The sequence below is a fragment of the Felis catus genome, chromosome C1 (genome assembly GCF_018350175.1).
Source record: "Felis catus isolate Fca126 chromosome C1, F.catus_Fca126_mat1.0, whole genome shotgun sequence".
Classification (NCBI taxonomy): domain Eukaryota; kingdom Metazoa; phylum Chordata; class Mammalia; order Carnivora; family Felidae; genus Felis; species Felis catus.
In genome coordinates this window covers 57,032,365-57,058,100 of record NC_058375.1, presented here as the reverse complement: position 1 = coordinate 57,058,100, position 25,736 = coordinate 57,032,365, and positions in this window count along the sequence as shown.

Here is a 25,736-nt window from a genome sequence, read left to right as displayed (position 1 = left end):
AAGAAATGGGAGTCTGAGTTTATGCCATCATTACTGAGCAGCTCATTCAACCTCAGCAATTATCTTTCTTTGGTATATTGTTACTAGAAAAAAAAAATAGAACCCTATTTGTTTCTGTGTCACTGTGTATATATGTTGGCTTTCTGTTACTTGCTGCTGAAAACATTCTTAAATCATAATTTTACTAACTGCCAGGTATTTTACGTGTTAATAGATCCTCTGAATATTTAATCCTCACAATACCCATTTGACATAGATATCACTGTCTTCATTTTACATATGGAAATGGAGTCTTAGAGAAATTGCCAAAGTTCACACAACCAGAGAATGATAGTAGAGACATGTATGGATTGAAAATTCAAGCCTTTCCCATTACAAAATCCTGTTTTCTTGATGGCATAAAGCCAAACTATTTTTTATTATATATTTAAAAAATCATATTTATCTTGGGTACCTGGGTGGCTCAGTTGGTTAAGCATCCAAATCTTGATTTTGGCTCAGATCATGATCTCACGGTTCACAGGTTCGAGCCACGCATCGGGCTCTGCACTGACAGTGAGAAGCCTCCTCAGGATTCTTTCTCCATCTCTCTCTCACTCTGCCCCTCCCCTGCTCAAGCACACACTCTTTCTATCTCCAAATAAATTAATAAACTTAAAAAACATACTTATTAAGAATCATTAAATTATAGAAAAGCAGATTACATTGAAATAAAAACCGATTTCAGTAATATGATGGGGGAAAGCTCTAGTTTCAGAAAAAAATAATAAAAAGAAACCACAATATGATCTATAAACAAAATGTTCTTGGTACAAATTGGCCTGTGTGACCACGTGGGCATGATAAAGACTCCAACCTGTTCAATATATTTAATACTTATTACTCTCCAGTTCCTGTGCTGAGAACTTTATATATAATATAACATGCAATGCTTATAACAACTCTCTGAGTGGATGTAAAAAATTATGCCCATTTTACTGGTAAGGAAAATGAGGCTTAGTGATCCTAAAACTAACTCTCTAAGGTCACACAAATGGTTATTGGTGGTCTTTAAAACATAAGGCTGAGTCTAGAGTTCATGTTATCATCCTCTGTGCACCATAACTTCCACGTACATAATCACCCTCCTTCCCAGAAGTCTTAGTCAAACAATCCGAGATACACAGTTATTTCCTCAGAATGCATCTTGACATTCATCAATGTTAATGGTAGTAGGAAATATGATAAGCTGCACAAGTGTTACATGATATAGTAAAAAAAAAAAAATAATAATAGGCTTTAGAACCAAAAAAATCTAGGTTGAGTCCTGACATTGTCACTTATTAGCGATGACAATGAGGTACCTATTTATGGTGAGTTCTCCCATCTCTATATAAGGGGTAACAATGCTATAATGCAGAACTGTTTTAAGAATCTAAAAAGATAATATAGTTAAATCAGTTTCTCTCTTCCCATATTTTCTGCATATGCTGTAGCAACTGCATTATTTCAGTGGTACCAAAATGCTGAAACTCATTCTTAAATACTTAAGAATTAGGAAACATTTACAGGCCTGGAATTGGTTTATATTTTTCCCTGAGGGTAGTTCTGTAACCTATATATGTTTCAGTTTTTGCTGCTTATTCCCAGAGGATCACTAGAGACTACTTATTTTGAACACATTATATTGGGGAGGTAAGACCCAAAGAGGCAAATAAAAATGATAGTGGTGAAGGAGTGGTGGGCAGTAAGGTTAGACTGCCCCACAGGTTAGACATAGCTTCTTGCATCGTAGACTGGCTCTGGTTAAATGCATCAAATAGGGCCACAAATAGGTGCCTTGGTGGCCTAAAGCTATGGTTTTTATATACCCAATGAGTTTATTGTATACAAATAACCTGAAAACTTGTTAAAAATACAGATTCAAAGTACTCCACTGAAAATTTTGATTTGGTAGTTTCAAATCTAGATATTTATTTCTAACAAGGATTTTATATAAATTGGTATCTAGACATTTTGTAAACAGTGGCTTAAATTATGACATGCCTTTTAGCTTGCTCCTCTTCATCCTTGTTTTTATGGGTGCATTAATGTATAAATATCTTCTATAAAACTATCTCTTTTCCCACTTTCTCCATAAACACATCAGAATGGGTTATATAAGGAGAGAAAATAGCATCACATGAATGAAAACATTTATAAAATATCAGGGGATCAATAAGACAAATGCCAAATGGGCCAGTGAATTTACTAATTACCCCATGTTCCTAATAAACAAATGACCCCTGGACACGGTATCTAGTTAAAAGGGATACACATTTCTTGCCTTCTCAAGGCCTTTGGGAGTAATTGTGTATAACCTTTTCACAAGCAGACAGCTGTGTTTATCTCTCATTTGGGTTTTCTCCATGAAAACATTATCAGAAACAGAATCATTGCTACACACACACACAAAAATTCACCTTGGCAGCCAGAAGGAGCATAAGCTGTGATGGGAACTACAAAGAACCCCCATTTCAGCAAAACCCGTCAAGACTCCCAAATCCTTGACCTCTTCCTTTTATTTTAGTTCAATTGCAGCCAAATTCCATTTGGCTGTAGTACCTTCTATGAAAATAAATTACTGCATGGAATCCCAATAGATACAACATAAAACAAAAACATAGCTATTCTGAAGCAAAGGGGAAGGCACAAAGCCTGCCTCTTCCCCTCAAGACACCTCAATAGATATTTAGCTTTAACAATTATTCCCATCATTTCACAGTATGAAAACAACTGTGGTAAGCCTATTGCCCCAACCTGTCTTCATTTCTTCCAACACAAAGAAGACAATATGTTAAGAAACACAGTCATCAACATCTATAATTTTTCCACCCCTAGGACAGTCTTGAGCAAGGATTCATCTATACTCTCTGTTTTCCTATTCCCCTTCTCCTGCTCTCAAGCCTTAGCAGTAACATTGCAGGGGTATTAATCTAGCCCACTAAAAATTTATAATTTCCCATGTAACTGGATTCTTAAAGCAATCTGACAACCTCCTTTCAAAATTCTGAAATTTGATACCCTTTCCCTGTACTTTTAATGATGAATCCAACTTTTGCCACACTACCATGGCTGCACATCAACCAGTCCCTAAATCAATGGCTCTCAAAGTGTGGTCCCCATATCAGCAACATCAGCACCATATGTTGAAAAGCAAATTCACAGGCTCTATCCTAGACCAGAGGAGTCACCAGCTCTGGGGGAAGGACCCATCATTCTGTGGTGATTTGGGTGTACACTAAAGTTTAAGAACCAATGATCTGAATCATTCTTAACACATGTCTATCATATCTCACTAAGAAAGCAGATGCTCTTTCAGCACTGTAAGCAGAATTTGTCATTGTGCTTATCACCACAGATTCCAATTTGCCATTTCCACATTGGTCTTTCTCCTTGGACTGCTAGATCTTTGGGAATAGAGACAGTATCTTATTTATCTTCATCCTCATATTCCCAGGTCCTAGTATAGTGTTCAGCACATATCAGTTGCTCAGGACATACATTCAAATAAATTGAATAGCTTTGTGGCCATTAAAAGTCACCAACCTCTCAGGTCTCAGTTTCCGCCTCTGTCACACGGAGGTCAATCAGTAATTGACATTTTCCCTTTACAGGATTGTAGTAACAATGAAAGCTAGTAAGACAGATATTGAAAAAACTCTAATAGGCTAAAAGTTACATTTAAATGGATGTCAGGGGCACCTGGGTGGCTCAGTTGGCTGGGTGTCTGATTCTCAGTTTTGGCTCAGGTCATGTCCTCACTCTTCATGAGTTTAAGCCCAGCATCACACTGTCAGTGCAGAGCCTGCTTGGGATTCTCTGTCCATCCCTGGCTTACTTTCTCTTTCTCTCTTTCTCTCTTTCTCAAAATAAATAAATAAATATTAAAAAATGGAGATATCATTAGTCTTCCCTGCCATATTCTATAAATAAGTATATAAATATGTATATATGTATAAATATGTGTGTATAGATACATGCATGCCTATATGTGTGTGTGTGTGTGTGTGTGTGTATTCACCACTTCTTCAAAATTGAAAGGACAACTGGATACAAAACAAAATCTTCTCCTTGTTCTTAAAATCCTATTTTCTCTCCACTTGATAATTCAGGAGAGTACGTGGACTCAAATTTCTGGAGGTATCCCCCCCCCACACACAAATGCTATAGGCTTTGTAGCTTGAATAAAGACTAAGATATTGCAATTATTTCTGGGTGAGCTTGAAGTATAATATTTTGTCTTCAAAGTGAACCATATAAATGTTTGATGAAAAGAGTGCCACAAACTAGTCTCTCTTTGAAACACTAAGAAAACACACCATAAAGCTTTAAGTCACAATTTGGGGCTGAGTATAAGGAGAAGAGATGATCCTGAGTAGGAAGTGAAACTGAAATTTACTACTGGATTGTGCAGAGAGAGAAGACCCTTACAACATGACCTTCTGCTGCCTCGAGAGCAACCAAATCAAAGCAGTTGGCAGGGCAGTCCGTCACACACCTACTCTCTCTAAATAGTTCTGCTGTTGGTGGCACCTCTGGTGAAATGAGAGGATGTGCTGCATTCTCTAATTCAATTCAATTCTATGAGTATTGATTGAGCTCCTCAGATGTGTTCAGCCAAGGCTGACCTGACTGGAAGCTAGAGAAAGTGATTGCCTACATGCTGTGCTTCAAGTAGAACAAGGGAGGTTTCCAGGTTCTAAATAGCTACCTCTCATCTCCCCCATCTCACCTGAAACTCTGCTCTGTATTCCTGGCTATAATACAGCACTCTCCAATATATATTTGATGAATGTACATCAATAAGTGATCCACAAAAATCCAGTTCTTGTGTCTAAATAGGGAAATAATACAGTCTTGGAGTATCCCGTCTTGGAGATTCTTAATGTTATTAACAATAAGACTCCAAGAATGCTTACAGTAATGGTATCTGCTTAACTTTAAAGTAGTTCTCTAGTCATTTGACCACAGAACTCTTCCTATGCCTTAATTTCTTTCCTTCCCCTTAGTTTTAAATAATGCTTCATATTATACACTCTAAAATAGTTGGGCAAAGATGAGTCCAGTACTATAACCAGGTAGATCTGAATCTTCATTCTTACACAAATTTGGAACATTTGGCATGTTTATTCAACTTTTAAGCCTCAATATTCTCATCTATAAAGCAGATGATAATGTTAAGTCTATAGAGCTATACATTTAAATAACATAACATAGGCAAAGAGCCTAGCATAGCTCCTAGTAAAGAATAGGAACCCTATAAGTGACAGTTCCTTTCTCATTCCCTTTCTTATTGGGAGAAATTTCACCCATTAGAGAGAAAATTGATTAAAAGACATTCATTTTAAAAATTCAAGTAATCTTGGGAAGAGTAAAAGAACTCCTTTACTGGAATGACTTCACCCCCACCAATGTAAACATTTTCCTATACCTATTTCTTTTTTTTTTAATTCAAGTATAATAAACATATCATGTTATATTAGTTTCAGGTGTACAATATAATGATTCAACAATTCTTTACATTTCTCAGTACTCATCTCAGGACTTGATCCCCTTCATGTACTTCATCCATCTCCGTACCTACCTCCTCTTGGCAACCACCAATTTGTTCTCTGCATTTAAGAGTATGTTTGTCTTTTTTTTTTCCTTTGTTCATTTGTTCCTTACATTCCACATCTGAGTGAAATCATATGGTATTTGTCTTTCTCTGACTTATTTCAGTTACCATTATACCCTCTAGGTCCATCCATGTTCTTGCAAATGGCAAGATCTCATTCTTTTTTATGGCTGAGAAATATTCCATTATATTTACCACAATTTATTTAGCCATTCATCTATCAATGGACACTTGGATTCCATATCCTGGCTATTGTAAATAATTCTGCAATAAAACAAAGGGTGCATATACCTTTTTGAATTAGGGTTTTCATTTTCTTGGGGTAAATACCCAATAGTGGAATTACTGGATCATATGATAAGTCTATTTTTAATTTTTTGAGGGACCTCCACATTGTTTTCCACAGTGGCCGCATCAGTTTGCATTCCTAACAGTGCAGGAGGGTTTCTTTTTCTCCACATCCTTGCCAACACTTGTTACTCTTTGTTGTTTTTTTTTTATTTTATTTTAGCCATTATGACAGATGTAAAGTCTGTCTCCCTGTGGTTTTAATTTGCATTTCCCTGATTACTGATGTTGAGTGCCCTTCTATGTACCTGTTGGCTATCTGTATGTTTTCTTTGGAAAAATGGCTATTCAGGTCCTCCACTTATTTTTTGATTGGGTTATTTGTGGGTTCTTTGATGTTAAGTTATAAACGTTCTTTATATAATCTAGATATTAAACCTTTATCAGTTACATCATTTGCAAATATCTTCTCACATTCAGTAAGTTGTCTTTTTGTTTTGTTGGTTGTTTCCTTTACTGTGCAAAAACTTTTTATTTTGGTGTAGTTCTAATAGTTTAATATCACTTTTCTTTCCCTTGCTAAGGAGACATACCTAGGAAAATGTTACTGCCTAGGTTTTCTTCTAGAATTTTAAGGTTACAGTTCTCACACTTAGATAGTTAATCCATTTTGGTTTATTTTTGTGTGTGGTGCAAGAAAGTGGTCCAGTTGCATTCTTTTGTATGTAGCTATTCAGTTTTTCCAGCATCATTTATTGAAGAAATTCTCTTTTTTCCATTGCAAGTTCTTACCTCCCATGTTGAAGATTAATTAGCCACATAATTGTGCATTTATTTCTGGCCTTCCTATTCGGTTGTAGCGATCTATGTGTCTATTTTTGTGCCAGTATCATACTATTTTGATTACTGCTGCTTTGTGGTATATCTTGAAATTTGAGATTGTGATCCCTGAAGCTCCCCGCCACCACCATCCCCAAGATTGTGTTGCTATTTTGGGTCTTTTGTGGTTCCATACAAATTTCAGGATTGTTCTAGTTCTGTGAAAAATGCTATTGGTATTTTGATAGGGGTTGCATTAAATCTGTAGATTGCTTTGAGTAGTATGGACATTATAGCAGTATTGGTTCTTCCAATATGTGAGCATGGAATATCCTTCATTTGTTTATGTTCTTTCAATTTCCTTCATTGATGTTTTATAGTTTTCAGAATACAGGTCTTTCATCTTTGGTTAGATTTATTTCTAGGCATCTTACTATTTTTGGTGCAATTGTAAATGGGACTGTTTTCTTAATTTCTCTCTCTACTTCTTCATTTTTAGTGTATACAAATGTAACAGATTTCTGTATGTTTTTTATTCTGCAATTTTACTGAATTTATCAGTTCTACAGTATTTTTGTGGAGTCTTAGGGTTCTCTATAGAATGTCATCTGCAAATAATAACAGTTTAACTTCTTCCTTATAAATTGAGATGCTTTTTATTTTTCTTGTCTGATTGCTGTGGCTAAGGCTTCCAGTGTTATGTTGAATGAAAGTAGTAAGAGTGGACATCCTTCACTTGTTTCTTATCTTAGGGGAAAAGCTCTCAGTTCTTAAACATTGAGTATAATGTTAGCTGTGAGTTCTTAACATATGGCCTTTATTATATTGAAGTATGTTCCCCTCTGAACCTACTTTGTTGAGTTTTTATCATGAATGGATGTTGTACTTTGTTACATGCTTTTTTGGCATCTATTGGAGATGATCATATGGTTTTTATCCCTTCTATTGTTAACATGATGTATTATTTTGATTGATTTGCAAATATTGAACCACCTATGCATCCCTGGAATAAATCCTACTTGATTGTGGTTAATGATTTTCTCAATGTATTGTTATATTTGGTTTGCTAATGCTTCTTTGAGGATTTTTACATCTATATTCATCAGAGATATTGGTATGAGTTTTTTGTAGTGTCTTTATCTGGGTTTGGTATCAGAGTAATGCTGGACTTGTGGGATGATTTTGGAAGATTTTATTCCCCTTCTATTTGTTGGACTAGTTTGAGAAGATAGATATCAACTTCTTTAAATGTTTGGTAGAATTAACCTGTGAAGCCATCTTATCCTGGACGTTTGTTTGGTGGGAGGTTTATTATTATTATTATTATTATTATTATTATTATTATTACTGATTCAATTTCATTGCTAGTGATCAGTCTGTTCAAATTTTCTATTTCTTCCTGATTCAGTTTTGGAAGGTTATATGTTTCTAGGAATTTATCCATTTCTTCTAGGTTGTCCAAATTGTTGGCATATACTTTTCCATAATATTCTCTTATCATCATTTGTATTTCTGTGGTATCCTTTTTTAATTGTCTTCCTTCACTTCTGATTTTATTTATATGAGCCCTCTCTCCTCTTTTTTTTGATAAGCCTGGCTAAAGGTCTATCAATTTTGTTTATCTTTTCCAAGAATCATCTCCTGGTTTCATTGATCTGGTCTATTTTTTTTAACTGTATTTCTTTTATCTGTTCTAATCTTAATTATAATTTCCTTCCTTCTGCTGGCTTTGTACCTTGTTTTTTTTTCCTCTCACTTCTTTAGGTGTCACGTTATGTTCTTTGACATATTTTTTACTTAACGTAGACCTGTACTGCTATAATCTTCCCTCTTAGAACAGTTTTTGATTTATCACATTTTATCTGAGCCACTGTGTTTTCATTTTCATTTGTCTCCATTTATGTTTTTTATTTCCTCTTTGCTTTACTGGTTGACACATTCGTTGTTTAGTAGCATGTTATTTAGCCTCCATGTATTTGTGTTCTTTCCAGAATTTTTCTTGTGATTGATTTCTAGTTTCATACCATTGTGGTCAGAAAAGATGCATGATATGATTTCAATCTTTTTGAATTTGTTGAGATTAATTTTGTGGACTAACTTGTGATGTATCTGGAGGAAGTTCCATGTTCACTCAAAAAGAATGTATAGTATGCTGTTCTGGGATGAAATATTTTGAATATTTGTTAGGTCCATTTGGCCCAATGTGTCATTCAAAACCACTGTTTCTTTGTTGATTTTCTATCTGGATAATCTATCCATTGATGTAAGTGGGGTGTGAAACTCCCCTACTATTATTGTATTACTGTCAACTTCTTCCTTTATATCTATTAGTAGTTGCTTTATTTATTTTCTATTTATTTTATTTTATTAAGGTGCTTTCATATTGGGTGCATAAATTTTTACAATTATTTTATCCTCTTATTAGATTTTTCCCTTTTGCATTATGTAGTGTCCTTTGTCTTTTGCTGTAATCTTTGTTTTAAAGTCTATTTTGTCTGAAGTAAGTATTGCTACTCCAGGTTTATTTTTGTTCCCATTTGCATGGTAAATATTTTCCATCCCTTCACTTTCTTTTTTGTTTCAAGTTTTTAATTAAATTCTAGTTAGTTAACATATAGGTTAATATTAGTTTCATGAGTAAAATTTAGTGATTCATCACTTACATATAATACCCAGTGCTCACCACAAGAGCCCTTCTTAATACCCATCACCCATTTAGCCCATCCCATGCCCACCTCCCTCCATCAACCCTCAGCTTGTTCTCTATAGTTAAAAGAGACTCTTACGGCTTGCTTCCCTCTCTCTTTTTCTTTCCTTCTCATATATTCATTTGTTTTGTTTCTTAAATTCCACATATGATTGAAATCATACAGCATTTGTCTCTCTGCCTGACTTATTTCGCTTAGTATAATATACGCTAGCTCCGTCTATGTCATTGCAAATGGCAAGATTTCATTCTTTTTGATGACTGAGTAATATTCCAGTGTGTGTGTGTGTGTGTGTGTGTGTGTGTGTGTGTCCACATACCACATCTTCTTTACCCATTCATCAGTTGATTGACATTTGGGCTCTTTCCATAATTTGGCAATTGTTGATACTGCTGCTATAAATATTGGAGTGCATGTGCCCCTTTGAATTAGTATTTTTGCATCATTTGGGTAAATATCTACTAGTGCAATTGCTGGGTTGTAGTGTAGTTCTATTATTTTTTTAATTTTTAAGAAACATTTTATAAAGGATTAGTATCCAAAATCTATAAATAATTTATATCAACACTCATCCCTTACTTTCAGATAAGATTGCACACATTCAAGGTTGTACTCCCACAGACTCCCTTCATTTTCAATCTGCATGTATGTTTAAGTCTGAAATGAGTCTCTTGTAGGCAGCACATAGATAGGTCTTGCTTTTTAAATCATTCAGCACACTGTGTCTTTTGATTAGATCATTTAGTCCAATTACTATTCAAAGTAATTACTGATAGGTATGTATTTGTTGGCATTTTGTTACTTTTTTTTACAGTTGTTTCTGTAGTTCTCTGTTCCTTTCTTATCTTGCTGCTCTCTTCCCTTGTGGGTTGATGACTTTCTTTAGTGATATGAAAAAAAACAAATATAAAGGAACCCAAGCATATCCATTATAGGTTTTTGATTTGTGGTTGCCATTAAGTTCATACATAATATCTTACACATATAACAGTCTATACTAAGTTGATGATCACTTAAGATTGAACCCATTCTGAAAGCACTAAATTTTTACTCCCTCACCATCATGTTTTATGTATATGTCATATCTTACATCCTTTTAATTTGTGAGTCCCTTGACTGATTTTATATATATAATTGATTTTACTGTTTCTGTGCTTTAACCTCAATAATGGTTTAATAAGTAATCTACTTTTCTTATGTTTATATTTACCTACAATTTTTTTCCCTTTCATAATTTTCCTTCCACTCAGAAAATGCCCTTTCATGTTTCTTATAATGCTGGTTTAGTGGTGATGAAATCCTTTAACTCATATCCTGGAAAACTCTTATCCTTATCCTGGAAAACTCCATCTCTTCTTCTGTTCTGAATGGTAGCTTTGCTGGGTAGAATATTCTTGATTGCAGAGGTTTTTGGTTTTTTTTGTTTTGTTTTATTTTGTTTTCCTTTCAGTATTTTGAATATATCGTGCCACTCCCTTCTAGAAATTTCTGCAAAATTTCTGCTGGAAAATCAGCTGATAGCCTTATGGGGTTTCCCTTGCATATAACTGTTTTCTTTTCTCTTGCTGCTTTTAAAGTGTTCTCTTTATCACTACCTTTGCCATTTTAATTATTATGTGTCTTGTTGTGGACCTGCTTGGATTGATTTTGTTGGGAGCCTCCTGTACCTCCTATATATGGATGTCTATTTCCTTTCCCAGCTTAAGAAATTTTCAGCTATTATTTCTTCAAATAAATTTTCTGCTCCCTTTTGTCTCTCTTCTCCTTCTGGAATCCCAATAATGCAAATATTATTACACTTGATGATGTCATTGAGTTCCCTTAACCTATCTTCATTTTTTATTATTTTCTTTCCTTTTTGCTGTTTAGCTTGGTTGATTTCCATTATTTTGTCTTCCACCTTGCTGATTCATTCTTATGCATCCTCTCATCTGCTATTGATTCCCTCTAGTGTATTTTTTTTAATTCAGTTACTGAGTTCTTAAATTCTGATTGGTTCTTTTTCATATTTTCTAACTTTTTGTTGAAAGTTTCATTGAGATCATCCATTCTTTTTTCAAGTCCAGTATGTCCATTATTTTTGAATTCTCTATCAGGAATATTACTTATCTCCACTTAATTTAGCTCTTTTGCTTTGGTCTTGTACTGTTCTTTCATTTGGGACATACTCCTCTGTCCACTGTGGGGCTTCTGTGGGCTTGTAGTTGGGCAGTGTCAGCAGTCAAACCAAATGCCTATTCCCAGTCCAGCCATTGGGGCTGCTGTAGCACCAACCTTCAGGGTTCTCTCCCTGCCTTATCCCCAGAGAAGCTTTTGATGGTGGACAGCAACAGGAGTCAGACCAGATGCTTGCCCCTAATCTATCTGCTGGGGCTGCAGTGACCTTGCACTGTAGGGCTCTCTCCTTATGCTGCCCATAAAAGATTTTTGTTGGTGTGTGGGGCCAGAAGACAAATTAGATGTCTGTCCCCAGTCTGTCTGCTGGGACTACAGTCAAACTGATGTGTGTGGTTACCTTCCCTTCTCCCCAGGGCAGGAGTCACTTTAGAATGGTAGCAGTCCATGCAGGGGCTGCTTGCAAAATGTGACCAGCAGGAGCTGCTTCGGAGGGACTCTTGTGGAATGGGGAGAGTTGAATGGGGCACATGGCAGGAGAACAAGCAGGCAGGACAGGTTGCAAGGCACATGGTGTTAGCCAGATCCATGGAGTATGTTGGTGCTATACCACATAGGGTCTGGCTTTCTAGGCTAGGGAATGGTAGGAAAGAAATGGCACCCACTTGCACTTTTGTTCTTAGAGAAGTCTCTTAAAGATCCCTGCCCCTTCAGAACACATTCTAAGATTGGTAAATAAATCTCCTTCACATATACCCCAGGGACTTTCAAATTGCTGCTTCTCTACTATATCTCAGCAGGCTTGTTTTATTATGCTAGATCTTTAAGTGGGGAGGCTGTTTCCTATTACCCTCTAGCTCTCCCAGAGCCAAGCCAACTGATTTTTTTTATTTTTTTAATTTAAATTTAAATTTGATTAATTAATTTATTTTTAAATTTACATCCAAGTTAGTTAGCATATAGTGCAATAATGATTTCAGGATTTATGATGTGTCCCCTATGTATAATACCCAGTGCTCATCCCAACAAGTGTCTTCCTTAATTCCCCTTACCAATTTAGCCCATCCCCCCTACCCACAACCCCTCCAGCAACCCTCTGTTTGTTCTCTATACTTAACAGTCTCTTATGTTTTGTGCCCCTCCCTTTTTTTATATTATTTTTGCTTCCCTTCCCTTATGTTCATCTGTTTTATATCTTAAATTCCACATATGAGTAAAGTTATATGATATTTGTCTTTCTCTGACTAATTTTGCTTAGCATAATACCCTCTAGTTCCATCCACGTAGTTGCAAATGGCAAGATTTCATTGTTTTTGATTGCCGAGTAATATTCCATTATATAAATATACCACATCTTCTTTACCCATTCGTCTGTCGATGGATATTTGGGCTCTTTCTATACTTTGGCTATTGTGGATAGCGCTGCTATAAACTGATTTTTAAAGTGCCTAAAGTTAAAACTTGCAAAGTTAATCCCCACATGTTTTCAAAGCCAAATGTTATAGGGACTTATCTTCTCACCCTCTAAGTCTGGGTGTCTGGTGTGGGATCTGCTCCTCTCCCTTCTCCATGCTTGTGGTGTCCCTCCTGTTTGTGGTTAGTCTTCACCAGGAGTTTGATTCCTGGCTGCATCTGCACCCCTCCTGTTTTCAATGTGGCCTCCTCTTTATGACTTACTGTGGAAAGTCTGTTCTGACAGTCTTCAGTCATTTTCTGGGTTATTTCTACTGATGTGGCTGATAGCTAGGTGTGTCTGTGGGATGAGGTTACCACTTTCATGTAGTCTCATTATTCCAAGTCCAAAGTGATTTCTTCCTGTTCTGAATTCTATTATACCACAAACTGGATATTTAATCCATTCTGCCTAATTTCATAGTTCTCACTAAAGATGCTGCATTACCTAGACTAGTTTATAAAGTTATTATGGTAAAATCTGTGTCTTATACATTATCTATGATAGTACTTGGAACAAAATAAACATTCAGTCACTGAGTATGAATGATTTCAAGTTTACATGAGTTATCATAATTGCATCAGCTTAATCCATACACTTGAGCAATATCTCTTGTATTAAAGAAATGGAACTTTCTTTGGGGAAAAGAAAAAGCATATTTGAATATGAGATGATTGGAATTGGGCTGGGTATATGGCTCTTTAGGATAAGTAGTTTGAAGAAATACTAGAGTAACTTAACTACCAGATGTCTGAGATGCTAGAGTGAGAATATCTGGGCAGTGAAGAAGGAGCATAGCAAGTAAAGAACATTAGGGCAAAAAAGCGCAAGTTACCTATTAGAAGTCTCGCCCATGGGACACCCCATTGCTAGTACCTTGTTAGGTTCCCTTGGGGTTGGTACAAAATGAGCACGAGGCAATGGTCTAGACCTCAATTTTTTGACTAGTAGGAAGTGTCACCTTTTCCATAATCTCTCTCCCTAATTATCCCCATAAGGAATATCTGAGCATGGGGAAAGATGTGATCCTCTACAATCAGGTTTTCAATGAGTGATTTTGTGGCCCTTCTCCTCTGATGACTACTACTTCCATGGTTCCTCATGGCTTACTTCTAATAAATGGCTAGTGCTGGTCTTTCTATGGGCCTTGTCTGGATTGCTGGCTTCTGGTGTTCTCCTCCCTTGCTAGAATGCAGCAGATCTCTGCTTCTGGAAACCAGATTCTTCAGGCAGTTAGTGATATGGTTAGTGATATGGTCTGCTTCTGGAAACCAGATTCTTCAGGCAGTTAGTGATACTGGTCTCATACTACTGCTCTCTCCTTCACAGAACATCTGGACACTGAATAAGAGAGTTTCAGAAGACCATTAGCTTCACTCAGCTGCCTCCAGGCATTGCTCTTCAGGGGCTCTAGCAGGGAGAAGACATGGGGGGCGGGGATAGGGAAGGCACTGTTTAATGGGTATTTTTTCTAATGTGAGTTTCCCTCACCATTACATATTTTATACACACACACACACACACACACACACACACACATACACACACACATACCTGAACCCAATTGCTGGCCAGATTCCTGTTCTCTCAGGTATTTGGGCGCCTATGTAAATGAAATAATTAACATCTTTCTCAATGTCCACAAACACTCTCTGACAGTCAGGAAGCTGGTCTCCCTGGAGCACAACTCTAGTGTGTGTAATGATCTACCTACATGCTTGTCTATCAGAGTTCAGTCTGACCCACATGTAACTTGCCTGAGCCCCTCCCCCCACCATAGAAACTAAGTTCCTCAAGGGCAGAAATCAGTCTGTCTCAAGTATATGATTTAATACCTAGCACCTGCCATAATGCCTGGCATCTTGTGGATAAGTACATAACAAATATACGTAAAAGGAAGGATGAAAGCAAGGAAAGGACAGAGGGATGGAAGGATGAAAGGAAATCTACTTGGCTTTTGTAAATCTAATTCAGCTTTGCCAAGAAAATCTTTTTCAGCAAGACAGGGCTTTAGTTAGGCCTAAAAGAATGATTTTTTTAATATAAGGGGCTATTTTGGTGCTTCATCTACATCTTTGTATATCCAAAGAATAGAAGGAAATTATGTCCTTGAGTTGAAACATCTTTCAGTGAAATTTATGCATGTATGCAATTTGGCTTCAGAGTTATATCCCTTGTGGCTTATAGCATATTAAGTGGCTAAAAGTTATTTATATCAACAATGCTTCTATCGTCTCAGATGAAAGTATAGATGCAACACAGAGCAAAAATTAGTCAATTTTTTTTCTTAGTCAGGAATAAATTTTAGCTCACAAAATGTAAACTCCATTTAAGAACTCATTCATTCAAAAAACTATTTAATGAGCATTAGTGTAATACAGATGCCATATTAGGCACTGAAATACATGGATGAAAAGACTTAAGGTCTTCCCCTGATGTTCTTTTGAGTTCTATTGCCAAACTCAAAAGTGATATCTCACCACAAATTTAAATGACTTTTCTTCTCAGTGGTAACTCCTTTATGTTTCTGTACATTAGGGATGTGAGTATGGAATGTGATGATGTGCTTCCATTCTACTGTCAAGCCGGATTTTCCCCACCCTGAGCTATAGCTAGAACCACTATTTTGTGTATGTGTATGGGTATGTGTATGTGTGTGTGGGTAGCTTGCCCTGCCTGGCCATGGAGGTATCCTCTTGCTATCTTAAATCATCAAGGATTATAATATGAAATACGGTTTGGTTTAGGCCATTTATTTTCTACATGAAGGAAAAAGCCCAGAGAGAAGATATAATTTACCAGAGGTTACTAGATGAATACTGGGACAATTACAATCTAAACTCGGGGATTTTAACCGTAAGCCCCACTTGTTTAAGGACTTTACATTACTTTAATAAATGATACCTAGTCAGACAGGGAGTATAAAAATTATACCTCTGCCTTATCACATTGCAAGTCAAACACCAGAACCGGATGAAGACTGATGTTAGAAAGTGGGAAAACAAGAGAAGTTGTACAGAGAACTATGGAGTAAAAGTGAAAATGCAGCACTCTGTAAACTAAGAAACAAAGCAAAACAAGATGTTTGAATGGACAAGGTTTGGGGAAAAAGCTAATAAAGGTACTTCTTGTGGACAATAATAATAACAACCCCTCTAGCTAGCTAGCTTCAGAGGAAAATATAAGCAGGTTGTTATTTTCAAAGTGCATTATACATGCAAATTTAACCGATTAAGGACAAAAGGTGAAATTCTGCATCGCACTGATTTACGCTCTATTTAACTCTATGGTTTTCATTTTCTTACATATCATTTTGAAGGGAACAAAGAGCTTCTAAAAAAAGTCATAAACCCAGTTGACAGAATATGTTGATAAAAAAACACTGTGCTGCTGATAAAAGTTTCACAAGAGAAAAATCATACCCCATATCCATCCATACAGCACACTACCATTCCATCAAAATGAAGAAATGCTTCCCATAAGCATGCTCCAATAAAAAGTTCACTACAGTTTGTAAAAAGATGATTTGACTTTAAAGTTTAGCAACAAAAGTTGTCAAGAGTGTAATGCTAAACTAGCTGCATTAATTGACTGAGTGATGCATTCATCCATTCCAAAGAATATTATTGAGTAAATGATATAGCAAAGAGGTCAACACAGTGAATAAACAATAAGACTTGGAGACTTGATCCTCAAGTAAACTCATAATCTAGCTAGGCAGAACTTATATGTAAATAAGCACAATGTAAAACAGATCAAGGAAAAGGAAAATGAGTATTATGGACAATTAATGTTATGAGAATTCAAAGAAACATCATATATAGCTAAACTGATCCAAGAAACTTTATATAATGGCTGAATTTATACTTAAATGTTAGTAAGAGGGACATATAGGTGAGAAGATCAGATGAGTAAACAAAAGAGAGGAGGGGGAAAAGTATGGCAATGGGGGAATTCCAGGCACAGTAAAATCCTTGGTTTGCAAGCATAATTTGTTCCAGAAACATGCTTGTAAACCAAAGCATTTTTATATTAAAGCAGAATTCCTCATAAGAAATAATGGAAACTCAGATGATTCGTTCCACAATGCAAAAATATCCACATAAAAGTTATTATGATACTGTAGTATAATACAAAATAATAAAGAAAATACAAAATATAAAGAAAAATAAACAAATTAACTTGCACTTACCTTTGAAAATCTTTGTGGTTGGTGTGAGGGAGTCAAGAGAGAGGAGGGTTATTATGTAAGATGACTTTCACTATTACTAACGGAATCACTGCTATCTGTTGGCCCAACGGAATCTTTTTCTGCATGGAGGCCATTGTATATGCTCGCATGGATGTTCACTACAGTACAGTATTAATAAACTCTTGTCATATATTGTATTTAATGTAACTGGTAATAAGGCAGCAGAGGAAAGGGTCTATATCTGCAGGCAGCCCGACCTAGAATGAAGCAAAGGATTCTTAAGCTTACTCTTGTATGGAAAAGCAAAGGACTGTCAATAGATGCTTTGAAGTGACAAAAAATACACTAGTGCCAGTTGTGGGCACCTTCCTACATTCTGAAAAATCACGATTTCTGCCAAACATCATGGCCTGACAGCATGGGAGACAATCACTCACAATCCCACAGCAAGAGAGAGAGAGAGAGAGAGAGAGAGAGAGAGAGAGAGAGAGAGAAAGAGGGAGAGAGAGAACGAGAGAACCATTGGCTCAGTTGTGATCATGTAACATTTGGCATCATGTACTACTCGTATTGCAAGACATCACTCATCTATCAAGTTAAAATTTATTAGAAATGTTTGCCCATCTTGTGGAACACTCATAGAACAAGTTGCTTGCAATCCAAGGTTTTACTATATTGACTAAAAAAAGAGAGGTATATTTTGGGAAGTTTTGAGAGGCAAGATTAGAAATATAGGTTGGGTGAGATTGTAGAGAATGGTACTTTCCAATGTTTTTCATGCCATGACATATATGAGAAATGGTCATGTGTGTATGCTGTGCAAGGGTAAGTGGATTCTATTGCTCATGGTTAGAGGCCTAGTGACTATCCAAGGGCTGAGGTGATTGGGTAGCTGACATACCTATAACCCATTCACAGAACATTAATGTGTCATTGCACACCTGTTGGGAAGAAGAGGAACTTGAATGACATTCAAATGAAAACATGGTATCCTATAGTTATCCTTTTGACTTATCCAAATTTATTTCCATACATATTATCAGAGTGTAAGTAGAAAATATACTGAGGAGCCAACTACCTCATCTTTATTCTAGCAGAAGACTGAACTATCATTCTGTAACAATTGGCCTAGAAAGGTTCTGGACTTGGGAACAGTAGGTACAGCTGAGGCCAACGGTAAGAAATCATATTGATGTGAACAGTCAAATCAGTCTCCTCCATTTAGTCCTCTGAAGGTTGTCAGATAGGCTTATCACCCCAAATACAAGATTATAGGATTTCTATCTTGGAAAACAAAATAGTCCAAGAGAAAAAGAGCAAAGCTGCAGATACTGATTTTGGAGAAACATATCACCCCTACAGTGAAATATACCAGAATATAATCACATACCCCCTACTATCCACAGATTTTATTCTTTTAGTACTTCACTGTCACATATGAGTAGACAGCCAAATAGTACCAGACATTTTAGGAATGTCTCTAACATGAAAGACAGAGACCTAAACAAACAAACAAGTAACTTAGCTATGGTACAGACAGTGCAAAAAACAAAACAAAACAAAACAAAAACCAAAAAACTAACCCAAAACAAAAAACAAACTTCAACAACAGAAGCCACAGGTCTTAAGACATGAAAAATGATGTGAAAAAAATCAAGAATACTTGGGAATTAAAAGTATGAAATAGAGCATTTCACAGATGGGTTGTCAGGTAAAGTTGGAAAAATGTCCTAAGGAAAAAAAAAAATTAAACGTCTTGGAAAATGGAGAAAAAATAAGAAATCTGAAGATCAATGCAGGGGCTTGGTTACTAAAAGATCCCCCCTCAAAAGAAACAAACAAACAAAACAGGGGGAAAATCAGATGAAATTAACATTGAAAATCTCAAACAATTTCCCCAAATCAATGGATACCTGTTTTCAAATTGGCAGGGACTGCCACAATGCATATCAACAGTATCTTTTTTTTTTATTTTTTTTCAACGTTTATTTAGTTTTGGGACAGAGAGAGACAGAGCATGAACGGGGGAGGGTCAGAGAGAGAGGGAGACACACAATCGGAAACAGGCTCCAGGCTCTGAGCCATCAGCCCAGAGCCTGACGCGGGGCTCGAACTCACGGACCGCGAGATCGTGACCTGGTTGAAGTCGGACGCTTAACCGACTGTGCCACCCAGGCGCCCCTCAACAGTATCTTTTAAAACATTTGGCATAACACAAAGATCCTATACAATTGTGGAAAGGGGTCAGATACATGGGTTAAAAAATTGTAAACCATACGATTTCCAAATAGCAGCATTATGGATTAGAAGACCATGTCGTTTTCAGAATTCTGGATAAAAAAATGATTTCCAATCTGTAATTCCATACAGAACAAACTTATCAATCAAGAGTGAGGGTAGAAGAAAGGCACATTCACATAGGCAAAATATGCACCCTTTCTCAGGGAACTATTGAAAGACAATGAATTGGTTAGCTTTTGCTATATAATAATATTACCAAACTTGGTGCAATATTCATTTTCTATTGTTGTGCAATTTATTATCACAAAATTTGTGTCTTAAAACTACATACAACTATTATCTCACATGTTCTGTGGGGCAGGAATCTGGGGGTATGACTTAGCTATGCCCTCCTCAAGGCTATAATCAAGATTATGGCCAAGACTCTCATCTGAGGGTCTGGTTAGGGAAAGAATTCCCTCCAAGCTCACCTATTTGTCAGCAGCATTCAGTTATTTTCAGGATGCCAGACTAAGGATCCTAGTTTCTTGCAGACTGTCGGCCAAAAGTGTCTTCAGTTCCTTTTCATGTGGCCCTCTGTATTCAGTATGACAGCTTGTACTTGTTGTTGTTGATTTGCTTTGTTTTTAATTCCAGTAAGGGAGAGAGCCTTCTAGCAAGACCAGCATTATAATCTTACGTAATATAATCATGGAAGGGATAACTCCCTCATGCTTGCCATATTCTATTGCTTAGAAGCAAGTCACCAGGTACCTCCCAGACAGAGGTATAAATACCAGGATATGGGGATCATGGTGGCAATCTTTTCATCTCTCTGCTATAGATATGTTTTACCAAAATAAATGAATTAAACCAATAAAGATAAAAATGTAAGATCCTGGATCAGGAGATCAATTAAGGTACTCTTAGAAGGAAGGTGAAAGGAAATCTCAGGGTGACAGCTATGCAGCAAACCCAGATTGCAAATGATCCAAACTGAAAGAAGAGAAGAGAGAGATCCTGGGGAGATATCACCATGAAAAGAAAAAAAGAAAAGAAAAAAAACAATAGATTACTCAACCATTTAGATAATATTGAGAAAAGTGTGGGGCACCTGGGTGGCTCAGTCTGTTAAGCGTGGGACTTTGGCTCGGGTCATGGTATCACGGTTTGTGAGTTCCAGCCCCACGTCGGGCTCTGTGCTGACAGCTCAGAGCCTGGAGCCTGCTTCAGATTCTGTGTCTCCCTCTCTCTCTCCCCCCCTCCTTCTCTCTCACTCTCTCTCTCAAAAATAAAATAAAACATTAAAAAATTTTTTAATATTGAGAAAAGTGTCACTGCTGTGTTGTTTACAGATGAATTAGTAATATATAAACAGAAAACTGAGCAAACAGAAAATAGGATAATTCATCCCATGAAAAATTAAAAGTTGGAGAAGAAAAACATAATCATAGTATACCCCATAGTAGAGCTATGAACAGAGTCAATAGAATAATATAAATACTAAATTTTTATCCAATCTAAATGGTAATATAGATATATTCAGAGTATAAGCTGAAGGAAACTTGCATGGGTATATATATGGCAACAGGAGGGGAGTGAGAATTATAAGCTTTATCTTCCATAAATTCCAAATTAAGCTAATTTCAAAAACTGAAAAATAAGGGATACCTGGGTGTCTCAGTCAATTAAGCATCTGACTCTTAATTTTGCCTCAGGTCATGATCTCACAATTCATGAGTTCAAGTCCTATGTCAGGCTGTGTGCTGACAGTGCAGAGCCTGCTTTGGATTCTCTCTCTCTCTCTCTCTCTCTCTCTCTCTCTCTCTCTCTCTTTCCCTCCTACCCCCCCATATACAAACTTTTAAAAAATACCAAAAAATAAAAGAAATGGTAATATACACATATTTTTAAAATATGTTATTATATACCAGAAGACATAACTAAATGCACTTAAAGGAATTGTCCCTGTAGAGTGAGAATCAGGTGAAAGGAAAATTGAAGAAAGAAATTCCTGATTTTCCATTATAAGCCTTGAAGTAGTAACATATCTTAACAACATACACACATTACTTAGATAAAAATTAAAAACTTTGAAAATCAGAAACAACAAAAAGATATATTGTGATTTTAATACAGCTCTGCAGAAAAAATTTTAAACAGCCTTTCTAGAATGGCACCAAATTACCCTTTCTTTTCTCCCAAATCCTTTAAGAATTTTGGTGTTACCAATAATGGATTATAATGAGAGCTTAAGTATGAAGTTTTTTAGCCCAACTAGTTAGAGGACTCTAGGACTGAATACAGCCTCAGTCACTACAGATTATTGGAAGAGCTGGAGAAAATAGGCTGTGAGGCGGCCAGGGAGAAGAGCAGCTTTACAAACCTAAGTGTGGTTGCACCTTCATCATTGACTGAAGAGAGTTAGGGGAACTCAATTCCAGGAGAGGATACTGCGGGAAGAACTTTCAGACATTTGTGAAAATACTCCAACTAGTCATAGAGTCATCAAGAGCAAAATACAGATCCTGAAGGGAGGGAGCACACAGGAGCCACACAAAGGTCAGAGTTCCCATGCGAAGACATGATTTCAAGGAAGTGTTCTAGTTCATGTGGAGTGCTGGGCAAGGAATCCAATTTAAAAGTACATTCCTTACTATGAAAAATTATATGCCAACAAATTGGACAACCTGGAAGAAAGGGACAAATTCCTAAACACCCACACTCTTCCAAAACTCAATCAGGAGGAAATAGAAAGCTTGAACAGACCCATAACCAGCGAAGAAATTGAATCGGTTATCAAAAATCTCCCAACAAATAAGAGTCCAGGACCAGATGGCTTCCCAGGGGAGTTATACCAGACGTTTAAAGCAGAGATAATACCTATCCTTCTCAAGCTATTCCAAGAAATAGAAAGAGAAGGAAAACTTCCAGACTCATTCTATGAAGCCAGTATTACTTTGATTCCTAAACCAGACAGAGACCCAGTAAAAAAAGAGAACTACAGGCCAATATCCCTGATGAATATGGATGCAAAAATTCTCAATAGGATACTAGCAAATCGAATTCAACAGCATATAAAAAGAATTATTCACCATGATTAAGTGGGATTCATTCCTGGGATGCAGGGCTGGTTAAACATTCACAAAACAATCAACATGATACATCACATTAATAAAAGAAAAGATAAGAACCATATGATCCTGTCAATCGATGCAGAAAAGGCCTTTGACAAAATTCAGCAACTTTTCTTAATAAAAACCCTCGAGAAAGTCAGGATAGAAGGAACATACCTAAACATCATAAAAGCCACTTATGAAAACCCACAGCTAACATCATCCTCAATGGGGAAAAACTGAGAGCTTTTTCCCTGAGATCAGGAAAAGGACAGGGATGTCCACTCTCACCGCTGTTGTTTAACATAGTGTTGGAAGTGCTAGCATCAGCAATCAGACAACAAAAGGAAATCAAAGGCATCAAAATTGGCAAAGATGAAGTCAAGCTTTCACTTTTTGCAGATGACATGATATTATACATGGAAAATCCGATAGACTCCACCAAAAGTCTGCTAGAACTGATACATGAATTCAGCAAAGTTGCAGGATACAAAATCAATATACAGCAATCAGTTGCATTCTTATACACTAACAATGAAGCAACAGAAAGACAAATAAAGAAACTGATCCCATTCACAATTGCACCAAGAAGCATAAAATACCTAGGAATAAATGTAACCAAAGATGTAAAAGATCTGTATGCTGAAAACTATAGAAAGCTTATGAAGGAAATTGAAGAAGATATAAAGAAATGGAAAAACATTCTGTGCTCATGGATTGGAAGAATAAATATGGTCAAAATGTCAATACTACCCAAAGCTATCTACACATTCAATGCAATCCCAATCAAAATTGCACCAGCATGCTTCTCGAAGCTACAACAAGCAATCCTAAAATTCATATGAAACCACAAAAGGCCCTGAATAGCCAAAGTAATTTTGAAGAAGACCAAAGCAGGAGGCATCACAATCCCAGACTTTAGCCTCTACTACAAAGCTGTAATCATCAAGACAGCATGGTATTGGCACAAAAACAGACACACAGACCAATGGAATAGAATAGAAACCCCAGAACTAGACCCACAAACGTATGGCCAACTAATCTTTGACAAAGCAGGAAAGAATATCCAATGGAAAAAAGACAGCCTCTTTAACAAATGGTGCTGGGAGAACCGGACAGCAGCATGCAGAAAGTTGAAACTAGACCACTTTCTCACACCATTCACAAAAATAAACTCAAAATGGATAAAGGACCTGAATGTGAGACAGGAAACCATCAAAACCCTAGAGGAGAAAGCAGGAAAAGACTTCTCTGACCTCAGCTGTAGCAATCTCTTACTCGACACATCCCCAAAGGCAAGGGAATTAAAACCAAAAATGAACTACTGGGACCTTATGAAGATTAAAAGCTTCTGCACAGCAAAGGAAACAACCAACAAAACTAAAAGGCAACCAACGGAATGGGAAAAGATATTTGCAAATGACATATCAGACAAAGGGCTAGTATCCAAAATCTATAAAGAGCTCACCAAACTCCACACCCAAAAAACAAATAACCCAGTGAAGCGATGGGCAGAAAACATGAATAGACACTTCTCTAAAGAACACATCCGGATGGCCAACAGGCACATGAAAAGATGCTCAACGTCGCTCCTCATCAGGGAAATACAAATCAAAACCACACTCAGATATCACCTCACGCCAGTCAGAGTGGCCAAAATGAACAAATCAGGAGACTATAGATGCTGGAGAGGATGTGGAGAAACGGGAACCCTCTTGCACTGTTGGTGGGAATGCAAATTGGTGCAGCCACTCTGGAAAACAGTGTGGAGGTTCCTCAGAAAATTAAAAATAGACCTACCCTATGACCCAGCAATAGCACTGCTAGGAATTGACCCAAGGGCTACAGGAGTACTGATGCATAGGGGCACTTGTACCCCAATGTTTATAGCAGCACTCTCAACAATAGCCAAATTATGGAAAGAGCCTAATGTCCATCAACTGATGAATGGATAAAGAAATTGTGGTTTATATACACAATAGAGTACTATGTGGCAATGAGAAAGAATGAAATATGGCCCTTTGTAGCAACGTGGATGGACCTGGAGAGTGTTATGCTAAGTGAAATAAGCCATACAGAGAAAGACAGATACCATATGTTTTCACTCTTATGTGGATTCTGAGAAACTTAACAGAAACCCATGGGGGAGGGGAAGGAAAAAAAAAAAGAGGTTAGAGTGGGAGAGAGAGCCAAAGCATAAGAGACTCTTAAAAACTGAGAACAAACTGAGGGTTGATGGGGGGTGGGAGGGAGGGGAGGGTGGGTGATGGGTATTGAGGAGGGCACCTTTTGGGATGAGCACTGGGTGTTGTATGGAAACCAATTTGACAATAAATTTCATATATTGAAAAAAATAAAAAATAAAAGAAAATAATATTACATTCAAATCTCAAAAAAATAAAAAAATAAAAGTACATTCCTATGACATTATCCAGAAGACAGGCAGTGTAAGTAGGATTCTTTAACTCAAAAAATTATTCATAGGCCTTCCTTAGATGTAATCTATCAGAGTGGGTTAATAACAAGAAAACTTCAATCCAAAACTAATCATATTGTGAAACTGATACCACTAATTATATTTGCTCAATCTCTGCCTCAACTAGCTCAGAAATCTGGTAGCCTGTGGGCTCTGGATTACTGATGGAGCTCATCATTCAATCTAATTCTAAAGTACTGGTTAGGGCTCCTGAGTGTCTCAGTACTTAAGCATCCAACTTCTTCTCAGGTCATGATCTCACAGTTCGTGGGTTCGAGCCCTGCGTCGGGCTCTGTGCTAATAGCCCAGAGCCTGGAGCCTGCTTCAGATTCTGTGTCTCCCTCTCTCTCTCTCTCTGCCCCTCCCCTGCTGTGCTATCGCTCGCTTGCTCTCTCTCTCTCTCTCTCTCCTCTCAAAAATAAACATTAAAAAAATTTAAGTACTAGAGAAGTCACAGGCAGAAAGAAAAAATTACATTTTCATTGTGTTTAATAACAATAAAATATTTGGTAAAACAACATTATGCACATAATGAGGGTGAAATGTTTAAACAGCACAAACTTGGGCATCTAGATTTGAAGTAAAATAAAGGACCTTTGAAAATATGACATAGGGGGAAATAACTTATTTCTATCCATGTGAGGAATCTTTATGAAGGTGATACTCAGCTTGGAAAGAGGTATTTTTCAATAGAAATGTCAAGAACATTTA